At 35.8% G+C, this 21,390-nt stretch overlaps 1 protein-coding gene across 1 annotated transcript in view; it reads right to left on the reverse strand.

The window, feature by feature from the left end:
* LOC117343771 (heparan sulfate glucosamine 3-O-sulfotransferase 1-like) overlaps positions 1 to 19,512 on the reverse strand; it is a 44,177-nt gene extending 24,665 nt beyond the window's left edge. Inside the window, exon 1 of the mRNA XM_033906262.1 lies at positions 18,805 to 19,512. The gene's annotated coding sequence lies outside the window, so the exon portion shown is untranslated. The remainder of the gene's footprint in view (positions 1 to 18,804) is intronic.
* Positions 19,513 to 21,390: the final 1,878 nt, after the last annotated feature.

Consider the following 21,390-nt stretch of genomic DNA (forward strand, 5'->3'; position numbering starts at 1 on the left):
AGCATTTTGCATTGACCGCTACATTGACCAATCACATACTTCATCTTGACCAGAACGCCACCTGTCGCGTCATATCCGGGGCCAAAACCAAATTAGACGGCTATGCCGAAAAAGGTTTCAGAGTTTACACAATGTTGACCTCTGTGACCTTGAGTATTTTTTTCGGTATTAAGGGGACATAATTATGCCTTGTTATAACCATAATAATTTAGTTAGTTATAACATTGTTAACTGATCATCAAGCCTGTTAGGGTTATTTATAATAAATACTCAATTGTGATCAATATTTACAACATCAAAATCTTTTTTCAAATATGCAAAATCTTTAAAATACAAAAGTTTAATAGCCATTTCCAAAAAAAAACATCCTCATTATTGATTCAATATGAAATTTGATGAGAATGTAAGTATACTTTAGTAATGACGTCAGGTAATAACTACATAGGTAAAAGATCATCAATCATTCTTGTTATTGGACCCTGTCGTCATGACGGAACCACATATAATATGCAGATAAACCTTAGCGTAGGTCTTGAATGAGAAAGTTTCCTTTATAATCTATAGTCTTGGAGGTATTACAGATGTGTATTTGCTCGAAGTTATCAATTTTTAATATGTGATGTATCACCAGTGGGAATGATCTCGTCGACAATGATAAAATACTATATTAATAAACTGGTACTGAGTGCACAGCCAACATACATATTTAACAGGACGTATTGTTGCACACCACATACGTATACCTATGACGGCATTAATGTGGTATATGAAAACGACCATAATCATATTTTTATGGGAGAGGTTGTGCCGGACAGGTCTAAAAAATTAACATAATTGCTCCAAATTTGATCTATGAGATAGATTTCGACAGAAATGAAAATTCAACACATCTGTCATCACGAAAAAACCATATCCGCGACAGGAATCCTTCTTAATGACAGTTACAATCTCAAATACCAAATGTCTTAAAATAGTGATATTACGCAACATATTAAAGCTATTAGGAAGGCCAATCTTAACAAAGGGTATCATTTGCGGCTCATTTCGTATTGATTATTCTGAATATAAAAATCAAAAGAGAAAATTAGTGTTCCCGACTCAAAGTCTGACATCAGCCCAGTTATAATTATAGTTAAAGAAATACGCCCTATATTCCATCAATTAATAACAATAAATGCAATATTATTCCGGGTACCAGTTAGCATAACATGTTGTTTTTCTTTGATATTTACCACCCAATATTTTCGTGCTTTCAAATACAGTACCTCGTAACAGATTCACATCACGTTGTAATGGAGTATATTATGTACTTATATATTGGGCAATATATATTTGCTTCCCCTAACTTCACAAATATACATCAGTTGCGATCGTCTAGACTCTAGAGAAATTAGTGGATACGCAACATAGAAACTTTCACGTCTAAATACTAGTATACGGGACAGGGATGCCTCGTTGGACGATTTGTTCATTTTAACATTTTGTTGTAATTCTTCAACAAAATCCAGCAAGTTCCGGATGACTAATACGATACCAAATATGTGGTCACGAATCGCACTTATTCATGAGCTGTAAAGTTTAACATTCTTCGCGTCATCAAACCTCAGTGACGTCGTGATTAGCTTTAAGGTGTCTTCTCGATGTTTAATTTAGTTTAACCTCTCACAATGAATATCACTCACGTACACTACAGTCATGCAAACCGCACACATGGGAGGCCGTCCTTTAATGACCTTAGCTGTTAAAGAATGATAAACAATACAAAACCAAACCTCTTAATAAGTAGTGTATTCATTGGTGCGTGAACCAATTGTAGAGGACCTTTTCGTTTTTTTTATTGTATTGTCGAATTTATATATACTGTTCAATTCGACGAACACATGTTGATAATGATGCAAGTTATAGAATTCACATGATACACGAGACAATATATTATTATTTTAGTTAAATACAATATTTTATTACATTTTTACCAGTGAAATATCAAAAATTATTCATTCTATAAAAGTGATATTTAAATTTTTCACTAGTGAAAAATATCACTTTTGCTGATTTGACCAATCAAATTAATGATTAGAAAATACCAAAATAATTGACCAATCAGAAAGCCCGACATATATGTCAGCACCTGGACAGGGGAAACTACTTTTTTTGTTTACAAATTATCGCTGTAGGCCTAGTTAGCATACGGGGTAGGTTTTTCGTTGATAAAAAATGTAATAAACAGAATATCTAACAGTGTCTTCAGTAATACCAAATATATTTCACTCGTGTGGCTAATATTTTGATATTTTTCACTCGTGAAATATATTTGGTATTACTGAAGACACTGTTAGATATCCTCTATAACTGTCATTGTAATCCACTTGAGATTAGTTGATTAAAACGTAGTTGGAAATCATCGATATCTTATATTTATTTTAGTCTACGTCCCAATTTCCATTCCTTAGAAAATATTTGCTTCATAAAAATATCGGGATAAATACAAATTGCGTCCAATGAGCTTTCTAGTTTCACTGTGGTAGGAAAAAATTGTTTGCAAACTGTATGAATCCGCGTAACATTTTTTTCATACCCATATGAAACATAACGAAGGAGTTAAACAAGTGTAGCAGCTTCCGTTTCTATAGACTCCGGTAAGTCTCGGTCAAGGGGCAGAAATCGAAGATAAAAGGAAAATATTCCAATTTTTGTCGCCTCTTACGATTATGATATTATAGTCTTTACTTTATATTCATAATTTCTCATATTTATGTGAACGTGGACTGTTTTCACATTAGGATCATAGATCAATAACTCTTCAATCACAATGATCAGCTTTTAAGTTCGGGTAAATTACTGTTATATTGATCTTGTTATTTCAACACCAGACAATGAGTCAATTGTTTATTCAACAACCTTCTTTGTCATAAGTCAACATAAGTTTGGCGCCATTTTCAAGATTCCGTCTTAAGATTACTTACATGTCAACAAAAATATTTCATTGCGGAATCAAGAGAAACCACCTGGGAAAATATTATTTAAACTGCTTTTGCGAGATATCACTTCTTGCCAAAATTCACTTTACAAATAGTTAAGAGAAGGCTACAACAGAAAGACATAAACTAATATTGTAACAGTTGTTCCTTGTCCGTATAACATATGAAAATGATGTAAACGAATGAAAAATAGACCAGAAAGTGTCTAGACAAAACATCTCAAAGGCATGACAAGGTCAGATAATGTCTGTGTAAGAAATGTAATTAAGGAGTGTCCAGGCTCTGGCAAGCTTCATCCGGGTCGTTATATCGTACCGTGTATTACTTATCTACCACGAGACAAATAACAATACATGATATAGGGTTGTACAGCATCGTAAACACGACGTTCATTGAGACGACCTGTAGGATTGTATATACCAATGGAAGAACATAAGTTGATTTGGTCCGCAACTTTATGCGTCTTGAACAGCTTAGCACATTCAATATAACAAGTTGTATCGCTGATTTGGACTGGTTTACTACACATTAATCATAAGTATTCGTTTACAGGATATAACGACACGAGAAAAAGACGCACCCAAAAACACATTCAACTCAAATTTAAAAAAGCAAAATCTAAAAGCCACTCACAGATTCGTATACACTGTTGTAAAAACATTATTTTGTGGTTATCATAAAGCAGTACCGCGGGTAAACAGTCGAACTTATAATGGTTTGGTTTTATTTATTTAACGTCCTATCAACAGCTGGGGCCATTTAAGGACGGCCTCCCGTTCGTGCGAAATGCACCCAGCAGGACAACCCACCCGGTCACATTATACTGACAACGGGCGAATAATGGTTTCGTCCGAGGATTTTGAGTTATATGTTCAAAAGTACAAATTCAAACAACTGCAGTTGAACGTACTGCATTACACTTTTGTGAGGTACATTTTGACTTCTTTTACTGTTTAAACAATTTTGAGAATAGATTTTCTGGCCGTTATTAACGGCACACTATGGATATGCAAAAACGTTTTCTGCAGTTTTGTTCGAAACTGTATTTTTGAACTCTGATAATCCGAAAACGAAACGTATGTTTGCTACATTTTTATATCGTATTTAATGGATGACGTTATATTGTTTTGTCGTATGATGGACATACATTTTTCTATAAACATGGTTATTTGAACTGTAAAATATTTGTGTACAAGCCACCAGGATAGCTGACGATATATACTGTAAACAATTGGTCCATTTTGAAAATAATTTCACTTAATGAATTCCCGACTGATTATATTAAAAAAACGCGGTTATGTATTTCGTAACGCTTGTAACACGTACTTCTTTTTACTTAAAAGTCTGTGTATTTCCAGCGATTTGAAAAACACATCCGTTATTCTTGTGCAAAAATATGCTCATAAAAAATTCCATTCAAAGTAAAGTAATTGCACAAGTTTTACATGTGTTTATTTGAGATAAACACAATTCTTTTTTATTTCCTCGTAACATGACAATTGCTAAATAGATATATTATATATGCATAGAAGTTGGAGGAAAAACACTTCATGGCTGTATATACAATTCAAGTTCTATACAATATGTTATTCACATCTGGTGTTACACCACTACCATAACAGATACCAAATGAAAGCATGCTCATGTATAACTTTCACCGAGAGTTACATTTTTGTGTGAATTACGGGATTGGGTCCCTTTGAAAATGTCAATCATTTACAAAAAGTGTTTGGAAACAACATGCATTGGCGTGTCTGCTGTAACATAACAGCTCAGTTTTATATCGGACCTGTCATTCAAAGCGAGTTCTGGTTTAGTGTCTTTGTCTGCTCTAATACAATGTAACACCACAAGGTTATACAAGGACAGGAATGATATCACCACAAACGGACGCTTTTAATGTGTCACCATACGGAACAGCCTCAATCGGACAAAAAACCACAGAAAAAAAACATAAAGGACTCCCAAAATAAATGTCTACGCATACTTGAGATGCATTGTAATTCCAAAATCTGCCATACAATGAAATAAGTTGATTTTAAGTTGTATTTTATTGTATCTTATTACTTAAAGCAACAAGTTATACCTAGTGAGCAACTTGGATGCTAGAACTGTTTAACCATGATTATGTCAATTTCACGGTAAATGTCACGGGACTCCTGGATTTCAAAATGGGACTTTAAATATTCACATCCGAGTCATTGGGACCGTGAACAACAATTATATAGGGGAAACACTTCTACACACGGTGCGTTTTCAGTTTTACACATAGAAGTTAGATTTTACCGGAATTACGTTTTCTTGTGAATACAACACAGAGACATTGTTTACCGATCTGGTAACAAATTGATGAATTACCTTCGTAACGACTTTCCCACTGAAATGTTTTCTTGATGAAGTGCAACAGTCTCATGTTTTTCCTATTAAGAAATACGGCAACAAGTTTACTTCTTGTAACTATTCACTAAGTAAATTATGTAACATAGGAATACTACATTTTCTGGTTCATTAGAACACACATTATTTAGGCTGTTTAGTGACACACTGTTGATTGTAGTTTTATGAAGATATGTGACAAGTTACAAGAGAACAACCACAAAAAGACTCAAATTGAAGAGTTAAGGTTCATTTTGAAGATCATTCGCAGCACACGAACACATTGTTAAAAACATATAAGATATTATTGTAGAATATTATTGCACGTAAGTAATCAGATCTATAAGCTATTGAAAATAATCGCCAAATATTTAAATTTTACCTAGATGATAAAATGGTTAATGGGTTACATGACTGGTGGTATAATAAGGAAAGAAAGTTTCTGACCATTCCTTTCTCCTGGAAAACAGTATCCATTGTGTGGTGTGTGGTGTTTGATAATATCTGGGGAAACAGACCTGTACAGTTATCTGCGTCCATAATGTCTACCTATTCAATGCACATTTACCAGTAATTGCAAGCTGATATGTTCACGATAATTTGTTATCTGGTCTTTTGGCACGATCGGCAGTTCTAATTCTTCAGTAATGTCTACCTTGGAAATCGGAGCAGGCAAACACATGCAGCAGATGTTTAATGCCACCTATGCGATCAGGAATATATACCTATAATTTCCTCCCAGGTACTTTTAAATAAGACTTTTCTGGCACGCTACGGCCGATTTATCCAATGATTGATTGATATCGGGAACTTTCATATGTTGGAGGAGTCCCTTAATGCGTTCCTTCTTAATATCTTAAATAAAAGAAAAAGTGAATGATAAGTGATTAATTAGAGGATTTTTGTTGGAAATGGGGCGTTGAAGCGCATTTTAAAAAGGATAATATTATGCAAGCTGGCATCATATAAGTATTTAAGCGGATACAGGTGTGAAGTTATATGAACGACGCTGGCATGTGCACCAGTTCAAGAACATTGTAGTATGTGTTGATATAACGCATCATGGTGAAAGATTGCATAAAGGTGAACAGCGGTTTCGGGAAATAATTTATCAATAATTGCTGCTTATCCTAAGAATAGTTTATAAACATCAATACTGTTTATAATTATTTTGAATAATTTATAAACCTATTATACAGCTGTTCAGTCTATCTTTCTTTGTCTGTTATGCTAGGGAGCAACACAGTGGAACTCCACATCAATGTTATCTATTATGCATACTCCGTTCAAGAAATTTTAATTATTCGAGGAATGGAAACTTCGATGAAGTGGAGCATCATTTTCGTTTTGGAATATCAGTTATTATACACAAGTGATTATGTTTAAATGGCATTGTAGAAATATTCTAGTTATACTGTTTTAAATAGTCTAGTTAACATACACGAACGATATATGGTTTCAGATAGGATAGTTAACATAGTAATACTGTTTTAAATATCATAGTAATCACACACGAATAACAAGACTTGCAATAGCATAGCATACACGAGTAACATACATAGTTAGCATGCACGAATGTCATGGTTTGAAATCATATAGTTAGCATACACAAATGATATATAGGTTTGTAAAGGCAAATTAAACCTTGACGAATGACAAGGTTAAATCCGAATTCATACTGTTTACATATTCAATATAAGTGTTTATGAATATCGTTCCGTTTAGTTTTTTACATCCTTGGTTTTTAAACCAATGTTTTCTCCGAACGCAAGTATGACCCATTTTACCATAACATGACGAATTATGTAGATGCTTACTGCTGATGTAAAAGTTAAAATACAGGTTGATGAGAGATATGGGACAGTAGACCTTACTTTATATCGCCTAAGTATGCATTTAGTGTTAGGTATAGTAAATTCTAAATCATGAATATAATCCATAATCATCTTTGTCGAACGGTTTGAAGAAGCTGTAAGGAGTAACGGCCCTTTATCTGTCCCGTTTATTCAAAGGTTTATGCATAACTTGTTTATTTATTTAGCTTATTTATTCATTTATTTATTTACTAACTTGAAATACATGGATTGCAAAGTCACATCGCTACACCTGGCCGTATACATACACTCACTGATGTACAAACACACTTGTCTCACGTTTAACCCTTAAAAGTTAGTTATCAGAGTCCACTGGATTGAAGTACAACGCATACAGGCACTGTTACATGTACGTTCGATAATCTAATCAACGTCTGATAACACAGATAGCTCTAGGGATGTTTCGGGAGATTTGCATTTAGGATATATAACCTTAGCTATAACGCGGAGAAGCTAATGGAAACTTGTTCTTTTTACTATCTACTGATAGGTTATATTTTTTTTTTTAATTTTTAAATCGATATAAAGGGAAATCAATATCCCTTTACTTAAATGGAATGAATTCCTGACTTAACTCATAGGAAAGCCATAACGAATCTAATGAAGTTCCTTAAATAAGACTGTTATCCTAAATTCAATAACATTGTCTAGAAGAAAAGGGTTAAGGACTAAGAAACGTTGATGCAGTGTGGCCAGATAGCATAGATGCCATTTGTGTCGGTTCTTCGTGATTTCAAACATCATTTTTTGGTCTAGAGTAGTAAGATTTGGGTTCTAACAACACACCAGCTACTGTAAATTCCTCGAATATTTATTCCGCTAACTTAAATATGTAACTTGTCAGAATTATTCGCGAATACATGATTTCGCGAATGATGAGCTATCAAAGTCATAGAGTCTACAAGACTCAAATATCGGTAATTGATAGCTTGGTCGACATCCAAAAGTGATATTTTCTTACAAAGAATCGTGAAGGATTTGAATTCGCGAATGACTCTCTTCACGTTAATCAAATCCCACGCGAAATATAAGTCATTAACAGTAAATTACCAATGATTATGAACTGTGGACGGCATCACTGTCTAACCCTGCAATCCTTACATGGCAGTAGTGGTTGGTATTATAAGAGGCAAGGACGTTTAGCAGCCGTCTGAAAGTAACAATCAGCGCGAAATCAAAGGCAGCGATGGATTATTGGTAGAACATTTCATGTCGGTCAGGAATCTGCCAACTATAGGCACTGATCTTTAAACACCTTTAGCAGTTAACTTCATAGTGCATTCAACGATTCGAAATAGCAATTAATTTTATCATTCCAAATGATAATCAATCTCATCCTCTCTCACCGAATGCTGATTTTTATAATTAAAAAGACGTGCTTTTGATATCGTTTGTTTTTTGCTTCCCGAGGTTCTTTTCAGAAACATGTTACTTCCATTGTGTGGGCCAGTCCGTATCTATAAGTACAGATTTGTCTTATCAACATCACGATAATGCTTTAGAGACGGGCGGAAGCTAGGCATGGAAGCAGTGAAAATGATTCCATCTGCTCATGTTTCTTGTTGCTATAGTATCTTTGATATTTATCACGGCTAGACATTATTTTTATTTAGTTATTACAGGCTGACAGCTTTTCAGAATTTCCATGATTTCCAATCTTAGTTTAAAATGTCATTTTTAAGATGGATGCTATAACAGTGATTTACGATAACATTTAAGTAAATATAAAGATTATAATATCGACAGTTTGCAAATACTCAGAACATTCCAGCAACTGGAAGTAAAGTTTATTCCCGTACACCTTTAAAAGTTGCTGCAGTGTGCACTGAACAATCTCTGGTGCTTCCACTGCACCTAAAGTATTAGTGAACAATCATATTTGGTTTGGTTTGGTGTTATTTGTTGAACGTCCTATCAATAGCTGAGGTCATTTAAGGACGGCCTCCCGTGCGTGCGATGTGTGTTTTGGGAGGCTGCGGTATGCTATGTCTCCTTGTGATAGGCCGGAAATTTTGCCGATTTATAGTGCTACTTCACTGAAGCATACTGCCATCTATCGTACTCATTCGGTTATCCGAAACCACTATTCAGTTGGGGCTTTTTTCCGGAAAACATCTTAGCTACTATTGTGTTTGCCACTGGCCGCTGGGCGGGTGTATTTGTTCCAGTGCTATAGTACAGAAATGTGTATGGCATATGTAAGACTACAAGCAATTGTGATTACCAGCCATCATCAGAACGTAGATCCCTCCGTTGTATAAAATATTGGCAAATATAGATATCATAAAATCCGTAACCGTTCAATGATTGAACTATCTTTATATTATCATATTTTCCATTGATATATGTAATCTGTTATTGTTTTAAATACTCTTTCAATCAATGATCTCGTAGGCTTTGAATGTCTCCTTCAGATCTTGTATTCTATGGAAGTCTACTTCAGATCTTGTATGCTATGGAAGTCTACTTCAGATCTTGTATTCTATGGAAGTCTACTTCAGATCTTGTATTCTATGGATGTCTCCTTCAGATCTTGTATTCTATGGATGTCTCCTTCAGATCTTGTATGCTATGGATGTCTCCTTAACATCTACACCTGTCCTCTGTTGGCTGTAAACGTTTATCTGGGGTAAATAGGTAAATTACCTGAGGTACGTTACCTTTTTCATATCCGTATATAAGGTGTTTAAGTAAATCTTCACCACGGTATACACCTTTTCAAAGATTTATATGGTATAACGAACTTCTAATAACCTTTTTTGCACAGGATTTGGATCGATAGAGGCAAACGTAGTACCACACGCACGGTATCTAGCCTGATCAATGTCTTTGATCTCAAATGCTGATCTGACCTTGGTTTTACGATAGACAGAATATGGTAAATGTTTAATGAAAAGTGTTTGCCTTCGAATCCACTGCAGGAACAGATTGCTTCAATCCTTGTTAGGCTGTGGCGGTATTCCTTTGACGTATAAACTGCAGTGTTTTCTCTTTCAACTATAACAAGAATGAACTCTCTCCCTGCTGTGAAGATAATGACCTACCCTTACATGTATTGTATTTGAAACAACTGGTAATACCGATATAATAACATAAAGAAAACTCAAATGTTTTAAGGGTACTCCAACAGCAAACATTAAATAATATACAAAGCCAACCCTGCCTCAGACTCGGTGAACGAGGTATAATTGTTACATAGCGGTTGCGTAAAGTGTGTCTGGATTAGTGTATCTCGCAATATGCCTAGCTCCATATGTCCAGCACTGATTACATAGACGTATCCCGACCAGTAAACCAAGCCGCATCACATCGGGTTTTATGTTTGTGCCTAGGTTAATCAGACTAAACTATTTCCGATTCCTAGATAGTACAAACATAACAGGGTGCTGCCAACAGCCGAAGTAACACCCGCAATGTTAGTGGAGAGAGCCTTCTCGTACAAACAACATAACACGGTGCTGACGACAACTGATTGCTTACCGTACCGATAAAATAATCTTGCGACTTAAAATACCATGAAAAAATTACGCTGTAAAATTCGTTTCAAGTCTTTTAGTCACCTTTTACATATCCCATTAAGCTTTTCTAAGTTGATGGTCTTTAAGAACAGATACTCAGCAAGAGTAACGGCTTTATTTAGACTAAAAAGATAGTGTGAGGACAAAATATACGAAGATCCATGAACAATTGCAATAAAAATAAAACCAGGCGTTCCGGAAGGGTAAGCTAAATTGATATTAGTGTGTTTTAGAAGATTGTTTAAGTACTATTGGTACAGTGTTACGTCATTGTTTTAACTAAGGTCATATGAAGAAAAGTTGACATGAAAAGTTTAAGTGAAATCTACTGTTATTGTTTTACATCAATTACAGTTAGCTTTGGCAAGGCCGCCTCGCAGATTGAGATGTATGAATGTTTCAACAGTTTGAAGCTTTGCATTAATTATCAATCTCCTGTGGACTTTCAAGTCTCAACGGCAGGAAGTTAATTCAACCTATTGTATTGTTAAAGAAGAATGATGCATGTGATGTCGTGAGCGAGAATTGTTTTTTGTGAATGTGTTACCATTACACCAAGGTCAACAATTATTCCTGAACATTGTATGATATTTATTGGCACCCAGTTCAGCATACTTAATTTGCTAATTAATTTTCAATCCTCATTTCTTAAACATGTGTTAATCTACTATGAACAAAAAGAAATCGGAAGAACTATCACATAACGTAATAACACTACCCTTAGATGACAAAAACACAACTTCTACTGTATTCATTTTAGATATTCACTATTAAATATTTACACTTGCGTTGCATTGTCACTAGATGTAGCTTATCAAGCTCATATCAATTTTCGATAATATGCATGGTGATTAGGCTTGCGCATCGATATCAGGCGGCCTCGTTACACACTTGTCAAAATATAACTGCGCGGTTGTAACTTATGTTTGTATTAAATACAATCCAAGAAATATATATTTATGATGATTTTTTAAATCACAAAAAATACAAAGCATTGTCTGAATATCTAAACGAATATTGTTGAACATGTTGATTGCATTGTTTTCCTTCCGAACTATTTTGTTTACTGTCTGTCGTTAATGACACCACGGCATCGCCATCGATGCAGCCACGAAAAATCACTCCTTAATTAAACTGATACGATAAATTTTGTATAAAAATATAAGTTTTTAAGCATGTTCAAAAACCACAAAAATTGTTTTACCGATGTAAATACAGAAACCGTACTGTACGGGTATTTCACGGAAATGCTTAGTTGTTAACTTGTTATGGTGCATGACAGTGGTTAGGGATAGTAACCGGTACATCTCGTTTAGTTATATCAGTCAATATATTCAATTGTTGCTATTCAACATTTCTCGCGCGTTTGAAATCTCTTTGGAATGAGAAATGACGTAAGGCTTTGTTATCGCTGCCATTATATAAAACGATACACAATTAGGACGTCGCCTGAAGCAATTAATTGAGTAGAGTGAAATCAATTTCGTTTGTTTATCAATACCAGCGTGACGTAATACAAATCATATTTATGTTTATATAACGTAACGATTTCGTTTGAAAACAGTGATCAAAGTACTGCAAATCGTTTACTGCAAGTAGGAGCATTCGGTATTCTTTTGACATTGCTAACAAAATAAAAATTATATTCTCATTACCAGCACTCAAACCATTTCCGCAAGCTTATATTTGCACGCATTAAGTGTCGTAGCATACAGCCATGTCCATACGAGGACAAATGTGAATTAGGCGCTAGCAGATGGTTTGGTTTGGTTTTATTTGTTTAACGTCCTATCAACAGTTAAGGTCATTTAAGGACGGCCTCCCGTGCGTGCGATATACATGGGTGTGGTGATTGTATGTTTGTGTTATGTCTCCTTGTGATAGGCCGGAACTTTAGGATGGAAAGTTAGCAAAACACAAACAAAAGAGCAGACAGAACAGGAAGAAAAAGAGAGGAAAGAAAGATTATATAAGTATCCCTTTGTAATGAAGGCGGCAGGTCTTGATTCATCGATTTCCCTTAAAAGACAACGCAAGCGATCAATTCTGCAGCACGGAGTCTACTTTCTAAATCATCTGTTACTTCGTATTTACATGTATTTCGTCCACAGAATGTCATCGTTAAACTAGAGGTTTTAATAATGTTCTACGCGAATCGTCATCTGTCTGCAAAACACATTACATGCCTAGATTACAGTTTGACATTTAACGTAACGTATTCCAAGAACCGCCAAGCCAGACTCATACGTTAACAGATTTCAATTTCTCAAGTGTGCTGTTTTAGTTGAAACGATTAGAAACGTACAAACTTCAATTAACTGAAAGTTTCAGTTTAAAGCACACATATTCATACAAAATATGTTTTGTAAATTAGCTTGACTGATTACTTTCTTATATTCGCGTGAGTTTTCTGCTTTATGACAGAACTGGTTATACATGTATCAGGAATAATACGCGCCAGACGTGCACACTTTGTTTTTAAAATTCATTTATGTATATTTTTTTCTGTTTTTTTTCCAGTGGCAATTTCGATTGCATATCAAAGTAACGAAATTAAACTTTTTTTCACTGAAAGTAATTAAAGGGGAAATAATTGTATTGAATGTAACTTCTGTTACCGTATCTTGTTTGATCGTCGCCTGAAGAAGTTTCTACGTCTGTAATACAAAAAAAATGTAGCTATCGTAATAGACCATACTTATTATTTACCAACCTGACGGGGAGATGACCTTCAAACTTAAAAAGAATATACACATGCCAGGTCTATTACAACTTCATCAGAAAAACTTACACTGCATCCGCCCAGACCGATATACATTATACCTACCCACACCATGGCCATCCATAGGAACTACAGTTACAAGGAACAACAGAAGTGAACAACCGAGAGCAACTTAATACTGCATTATAACATCACAGGTTCGTATGGAGCTTTCGATATATTTCGTGGGTACACAGTTTCGTTGTTAACCCATTCACCAATAAAGAAAACAACAAACGTGTTTCATGTAATATACAGTAATATGGGGAGATGAATATGTTTCTTTTTGTTTTGTGTTTCGCTTTTTACAGTGTAATGAGGGAAACACTGCCAACAGATTTATCAGAATCGATTAAAACAGCTCGTTTGCATGTCGGTATTTTTGCTTCACTTGATTCTAAAAAAGGCATTTTGTGACGTACACATGTATATACATATGTAGATGTATGTTAATTAGCATCTTCGTTTGTGTTGGACTAAAAACTTAACATTTTTTTTGTTTTGTTTCAAACACTACATGTTGTATGCTGGATATCTGCAGAAACACAACTATCTCATATTTTGATTGTGCAAAACGAGAAGAAATAAGATGTTCAATGTGGAACTTTTACTGCTCGATAACTTAACCCGAGTACCACCAATATTTAGCATATGTAGTATAATGTAATAGCCGAGATTAACACATTATCGTCGCTGATTGAATTTTGAAAATTTGATTATTTCTCCCTTGGTAAATTGCTCATGCACTCTAATGTTATTGCAGGCCAATAAACAAATTCAATTTGCATTCCATATCCATTGAATTATGAAAAACGACACCTTTCCCCCAACAACTCTGGTACAATCAAATCCCGTCACAGATGTGTGATTATATTTTATGTTCTAAATGTAGCACCGGATTATACATTATGTAAAGCCTGAAAATCGAATTATGTACACTCAATACCAAACACAGCATAGTTCTTAATAATGCAACTGCAATAAAATTGAAATTCAATATTGTCGCAGTAAATCACTTAATGTTAACTTCAATATAAATTTGGTCAAGTTTAATCAAACGATATGTTTGACCAATGACATCAAAAAGCAATGATGTCTCTCTCATATAGCCTACAACCATCTATAATACTGTCATCACGAATATGCTTAAGCTTGCGTTTTTGTTTGGGTTCTACTTCATGTGGTTGCGCGCACACGGTCTCCCCGCCACCCTGTAGTGACAACGAGCGCATGATTGACTTGTTCATAATATCGAGTGTTGACTCATAACAGGTTTTCATCATTCGATATTGGTATTAATACAACAATCGATCAATATAACGAACAGTTTTAACATACAAGGTATGTTTTGCATTTCGTCACGTGGGTTGTATTGATGTGTAGTCAAGATGCGTGACGTAAGCATTAACGTGGTTTTCGTCAATCTTGCAATTCACAAGGAAGAAAGCAATCCGATTTTATCCATTCCAATCTAATTAAAATCTAGATGATCATTCTCACTACGTTACATGAACGTCTAACGACATGGTTTGGTTTTATTTGTTTAACGTCCTGTTAACAACTAAGGTCATTTAAGGACGGCCTCCCGTGCGTGCGATATGCATGCGTATATATATATATGTTTTGTGAGGCTGCGGTATGTTCGTGTTAAGTCTCCTTGTGATAGGCTGGAACTTTTGCCGATTTACAGTGCTACCTCACTGAAGCATACTGCCAAAGATACCCAGCAGGATACCCCACCCAGTCACATTATTCTGACAACGGGTAAACCAGTCGTCCCACTCCTAATATGCTGAGCGCTAATAATAAGCTGGCATAAAGGGTCACGTCAGGATGACCTTTTGGATTAACCAATCAAATACCTACTTTCAGCATCTGGGAAGTGAATTTCGTATGTGCGATATAGCATGACTAGAGTGCATAGCTTGCATAATCTGTCAATCTGTTTCAAGTCATTTCGTCTAACGAAGCATAGCTATATACAAATGTACATGCTGTACCGATAATGGTTAGCTTCAGATGCATGATGTGACGAATCAGTGAGATAGATGACATCGAAAAATTGACAATCTGACATGAAAGTGAAATATTGAGATAGCAAAGGTCACCAGAATGTGAATTCTTATGCGATGTTAATGTAACGTAGTGAGATTGAGCAACTATTTTTTAATTAGATTGTATCCTTTCCGATTTGTACTCGAATATGACTACCACTCTTCGACTACTTCATCTTTATATGTAACGCAACACTAGGCCTCTCTTTACAGATCTTCTCATCTCCTTAGCTACATTTTTTCTTTCAAAACGTCTTGCTTAACAGCACTTGACCTTTGATCTTAGCGTTGAGTTTTTAAGATTATGGGTTTTGTCGTCAAGACAATTACGTTAGAATTAGCAGATGGTATCGTCTGCCTGAGGTTTAGTTCGAGTGACGCTAATAACTGCTAACCAGCTAGCATGTCGTTAATGCAATGTCGACTCGTACCATGTCAACAGGACCTACTTATCCGAAATTTTATATACACAACACATATCATTATTCAGTCACTTACAACTGTTTGGACAATAATGAATTGATGGCCCATCATGTTACATATTCCTGAGGATATCGGAGAGCAGAATCTTGATTCCTAGGGAATATTTTCAGTATGAAAGTACAGTTATAATGCATATGATTATATTCTATAAGCGTTGTTATCAAATTCGAAGTGGAAGGGCATTATTTTTACGCATGTAACTCACTAGTGGAGTTTTGTATATAATCCCTTTACTTAGCGGTTAAAAGTAAAGAAATTTTATTTAAAGTCGCATATTTTAAAACAAGACAACAATAGCACTGTAGTGCTATTCTTGCGACAAACATAAGTAAAATCAACATGATCACAGTACATGCATATATTGTAACAAATTTAAATATATAGATGTATCAGTTTCATATTTATAATAAAATAATAGTTTAATAATGGACTCTTGTAATTCTCACAAGAAGTTATCAGTTATCACTGTAATGGCCGTTAAGGTTTAGTGTATAAGAGGTGTGGTCAGCTGTCATTTCTATCGTCCTTACCTTGTCGTTTGATAAGAGGCTAATAAATGAGAAACAAAATCTTCACCCTCTAGAATGTTTGGGTGATATCAGTATAGTGTATATCTATACTATCCGTATAGCGTACCAAACCTTTTAATTATATTACCTACGTTCTTAAAGGTGCCAGATCGACGGTTGATATCATGGTGTGGTACTAAATATAGATGGATGAATGAAGTCACGCTCATAACACCACGGGGTTGGTTTAAGGAATAACTTACTCGGTATAATTAAAGATGCATAGGCATACGTACTAGGTTTAGTGACCTTAAGGCTACACGATAGTAACACAAATGCAGGCCCTTTACACTGCATTCCGTTGAATAATTTATAAGGACGGTTCTGTCTCCAAGGTGTGATGATATAGGGATATTCTCGTTAGGCCAACTAAATACAATGTTATGTTTCATATATGTTCCTGTTTTAAATGTATATATATATGGATCGGTGAATAATTTAAGGGGATTCTGTCTCCGAGGTGTGATAATATAAGGATATATTCTCGTTAGGCCACACCCAATATAATATTGTGTTTCACGTATATTCCTATTTAATATACATATATAAATCGGCGAATAATTTAACAAGGCAATACCGTCTCCAAGGTGAGATAATATAAGGATATTCTCGTAAGGCCAACCCAATATAATGTTGTGTTTCACGTATGTTCCTATTTAATATAATTCAACAAGGCGGTACTGTCTCCAAGGTGTGGTGATATAAGGATATTCTCGTTAGGCCAACCCAATTTAATGTTGTGTTTCACATATGTCCCTGTTTCACTGTTTTGAACCAGGCAGTTTATATCGTGTGTAGATGAAATCTTTAATAAGGCCGCCCACTTTTATATCAAAGTGTAACAAAAGAAAAATCTGTGACCAGCAGTTAACACTGCACAATGATGATATATTGTCAGACATAGGTAGTACAATGGACAAGAAAACGTATTATCATTGGTTTAACGATCATAAAATCGATTTAATCTCGTTTGTATACGGGAGGCCAGATAGATATGATTTTATGTGCGAATAAAGTCTCTAACAAACACTGGTATCAATTAAAACGAAGGACGTTATCACACACAGGCTCCGTACAAACATGGCGCAATTAGACGCATAGTAAGACATAGACCATTTATTAAGAAGCACAGGGACTTGGCACAAATTCCTTACTTACGGTCCATATAGTAATGTATCTATGGACCGTGGTTTGGTTATCCGTACCAACTCCCTGTGTTCAGGAAACGATGAATCAGAAGGAAAAACGAGCTAAGATGCCTGTAATGAATAGATATTGTGAGAAAGAATATCGGACACTCTCTGGATTGACAGTCTACTAACCCGTAAACTACGACTCGATACATTGTGAACGTATAAATGATTATGCAACGTCTTATATAAGGAAAGTGAAAGTAGAAACACTATAAGTACATTTGTGTAAGCCTTTTGTATTGCAATGTAAACACATTGAATGAGAGTGCAATACGTGGTATACAAATTAATTAAATAGGCGGTCACGTGGTAAATTGGAATGTTACGAGGTATAGTCACCAAGATAAATATAATGTAACGTGGTATACAGTCAACAAGATAAATAGGAATGTAACATGGTATGTAGTCACCTACGTAAATACAGCGATACCGTGGTATACAGTCACCTACAGTAGGTACAGCAATACCATGGTATACAGTCAACTAGGTACAGCAATACCGTGGTATACAGTCAACTAGGTACAGCAATACCGTGGTATACAGTCAACTAGGTACAGCAATACCGTGGTATACAGTCACCTAGGTACAGCAATACCGTGGTATACAGTCAACTAGGTACAGCAATACCGTGGTATACAGTCAACAAGATAAGTAGGAATGTAACGTGGTATACAGTCAACTTGGTTAACAAGGAACGTAACGTGGTATACAGTTACCTAGGTAAATAGAGCGATATCGTGGTATATTAATCTAGGGTAGGGCGGTAATAGTTGTATATTTATATGTAAATAGGTTAGAAACGCGGTATACTTATGTAAATAGGGCGACAACGTGGTAAATAAATCTAGTGAAGGGTTTTAATGTGGTATAGTCATCTATGTATGTTGGACGATAACGTGGTATACAGTGAGAAAGATAAATAGGGAAATACCGTGGTATAGTCGCCAAGGTAAATAGGGCTGTAACATGGTACATGTATATAAGTAACACACACTTACCATCACATCCTCGACACTAGTGTGTGTGATCCGAGAGTGTTCTGGTCCTATGTACTACGTTTACGGTTAATATTGGTAAACACACACCAGCAGGGAACAGAATCAGAGAAGTCGGTAACGTAACACAACTATGTCCTCCCTTTATTCCGTACAGGTTGAACAGGCATTGATCCAGTCCGGTCCCATATGATTGGGATGTAGCGTCATTCACTGTGGTGTCTCCTAAAACTGTATCAATATCACCATAACATCCTACACCATTACAACACACACACAGCACACAGAGCCAAAGGCATGGCACTGGAGCTCCATCTAGTTCAGTATTTATCGGGATATCAAACCGAGTCCACTGCCAGTATCACAGCGATGATACAGCGAGCATGTGCCGGTCTGTACCAGTAAACACCCCTCATGATCAGTCAATGACTTCCTGTCTAATGTTGTTATCAATAATGCCCGCGACCTCTTCTACCAAGCACGATTTAAACCTTGTTAATGGAGATAGCCATGGACTAACACCATCAAACACCTTCCCAGATCGTTTTGTATTTTGATTTCATACACATCACATTTCAATATGTTCAGGGAAATCCATTACTGGGCGTGACTAATCAGTGAACAGCAATTCCCTAATTCCGACGGACCTCGTACATAGGAGGTGAATCCGTGTGTAATTTACTCCTCTCCTCTCCTCTCTTCACTCTGTCATCCAGCTTTTATGGGTCGTCTGTTAGAAATTATGTGTTGTTGGACTAGCGAGACCCACATTCTATAAATAGCACAGCGTGGTCAGTGGAGTATATCAGTCAGACAGATTCACTGCTCGCGTCACATGTAAACGTCAGTTCTGTGTGCACAACGTCTCCTCTAGTAGACTAACATTTAATTTCTGGTTTGTACGATTTGATTTTATTTGCATTATATTGTTTTACGGCCCATCGACAGCTGGAGTGATTTAAGACCAAACACCGCCGTTTAAAGACGTTAGCGATACTACAATCACACGGTTATAAAAAAAAAATCAAATGATTAAAAATATGATCGGTACATGAATATATACACTCGTAGCTTTAAAGTATATAAATCATTTATTATGATCGAATTGGTTTTCAGAAATTATGCTTAGTGCTTAAGTAAGAGCAATTAAGAGCAATTGATTTCATATATTCAAGCATAAATGAAGGAGATAATGTGAGTTCAAACATGAAAGTGAATCAGAAGTAGAGCGCCACTCATGTATAGTTAGCTTACGCCATTAAGTTTCACTTCGCACAATCTAATTTAAAATCTAGATGGTCATTTTCACTACGTTACATGTTACATAGTGAGAATGACCATTTATATTTCAATCAGATTAAACTTAGCATGAAAACGCCCACTCTTTCTACGGGTTCCACAATGTGTATGACAAGTTAGAAAATAGTCATTAACAGATTTTGGAATCACCTACCACCAGACTGTTATAAAATTGAATAAAAGTAATCATTCAGAATTGTCATTAAATAACCGTGAAGTCTATAAATACTAACTTTTATCTTTCTCTTTGCCCCCTTCAAAGACTATCTGGTTCTGTTGGGCTATATACACCCCAACTATGACACAATCTTGTTTTTTTTAATTATATATATATACAAATGTATTTGTTTTTAGGGGTTTAATTAACCTTAGCTTTTGAAAAGCACCTTAAATAATAATAAACAAACTAAACATCCTCGAAATAGCCAGGGTATTGGTTTGGTTTTAACATCCTATTAACAGCTAAGGTCATTTAAGGACCGCCTCCCGTGCGTGCGATATGTATGCGTGTGGTGAGTGCGTATGTGTGTTTTGGGAGGCTGCGGTATGTTTAATTTGTGTGACGCCTCATGGTGATAGGCCGGAACTTTTGCCGATTTATAGTGCTATCTCACTGAAGCATACTGCCGAAGACACCCAGCAGAACACTCCACCCGGTCACATTATACTGACAACGGGCAAACCAGTCGTCTCAACCTAATATGCTGAGCGCTAAGCAGGAGTAGCAACTACCATTTTTAACGACTCTGGTATGTCTCGGCAAGGGGACAGAACCCAAAACCTTCCTCACAGGGGCGAACGCTCAACTAAAGGCCAAAAGTGAGGCATTGTCAAGGGAGACATTAGGAAGAAGAAAGTTACGAAGAAAGAAGAGAAAATATAAGATCCCAAATTTAGTCGCCTCTTACGATCATACAATGGGGGCAGCAGGTACAATTCTTACGCCCTACCTGCAGGGCAGAGCCAGGGTATTACGAGGACGGTTGTCAAGGTGACACCTAAAGAGAAAAACCAAGCACAGAAAGACAGCAGTAAGGAAAGAAAGAAAAACATAGGATACAAAGTGTTGCTAAAGGGATATCTGTCTTAGTCTCTTCAATGTTTCCAATATAAAAGGCAGAAGAAAAGAAGAAAATCCTCGATCCCCTGAATAGAAGACAAATGAGAAATTAACCCCGACCCTGCAAGCGGCCCCTCAATTAGTTTCCTCTTACAATGTATATTTGGTTTGTTTTTGTTTAACGTCCTATTAACAGCCAGGGTCATTTAAGGACGTGCAAGGTTTAGAGG

Source organism: Pecten maximus, chromosome 15 (genome assembly GCF_902652985.1).
Source record: "Pecten maximus chromosome 15, xPecMax1.1, whole genome shotgun sequence".
In the NCBI taxonomy this organism is placed as follows: Eukaryota; Metazoa; Mollusca; class Bivalvia; order Pectinida; family Pectinidae; genus Pecten; species Pecten maximus.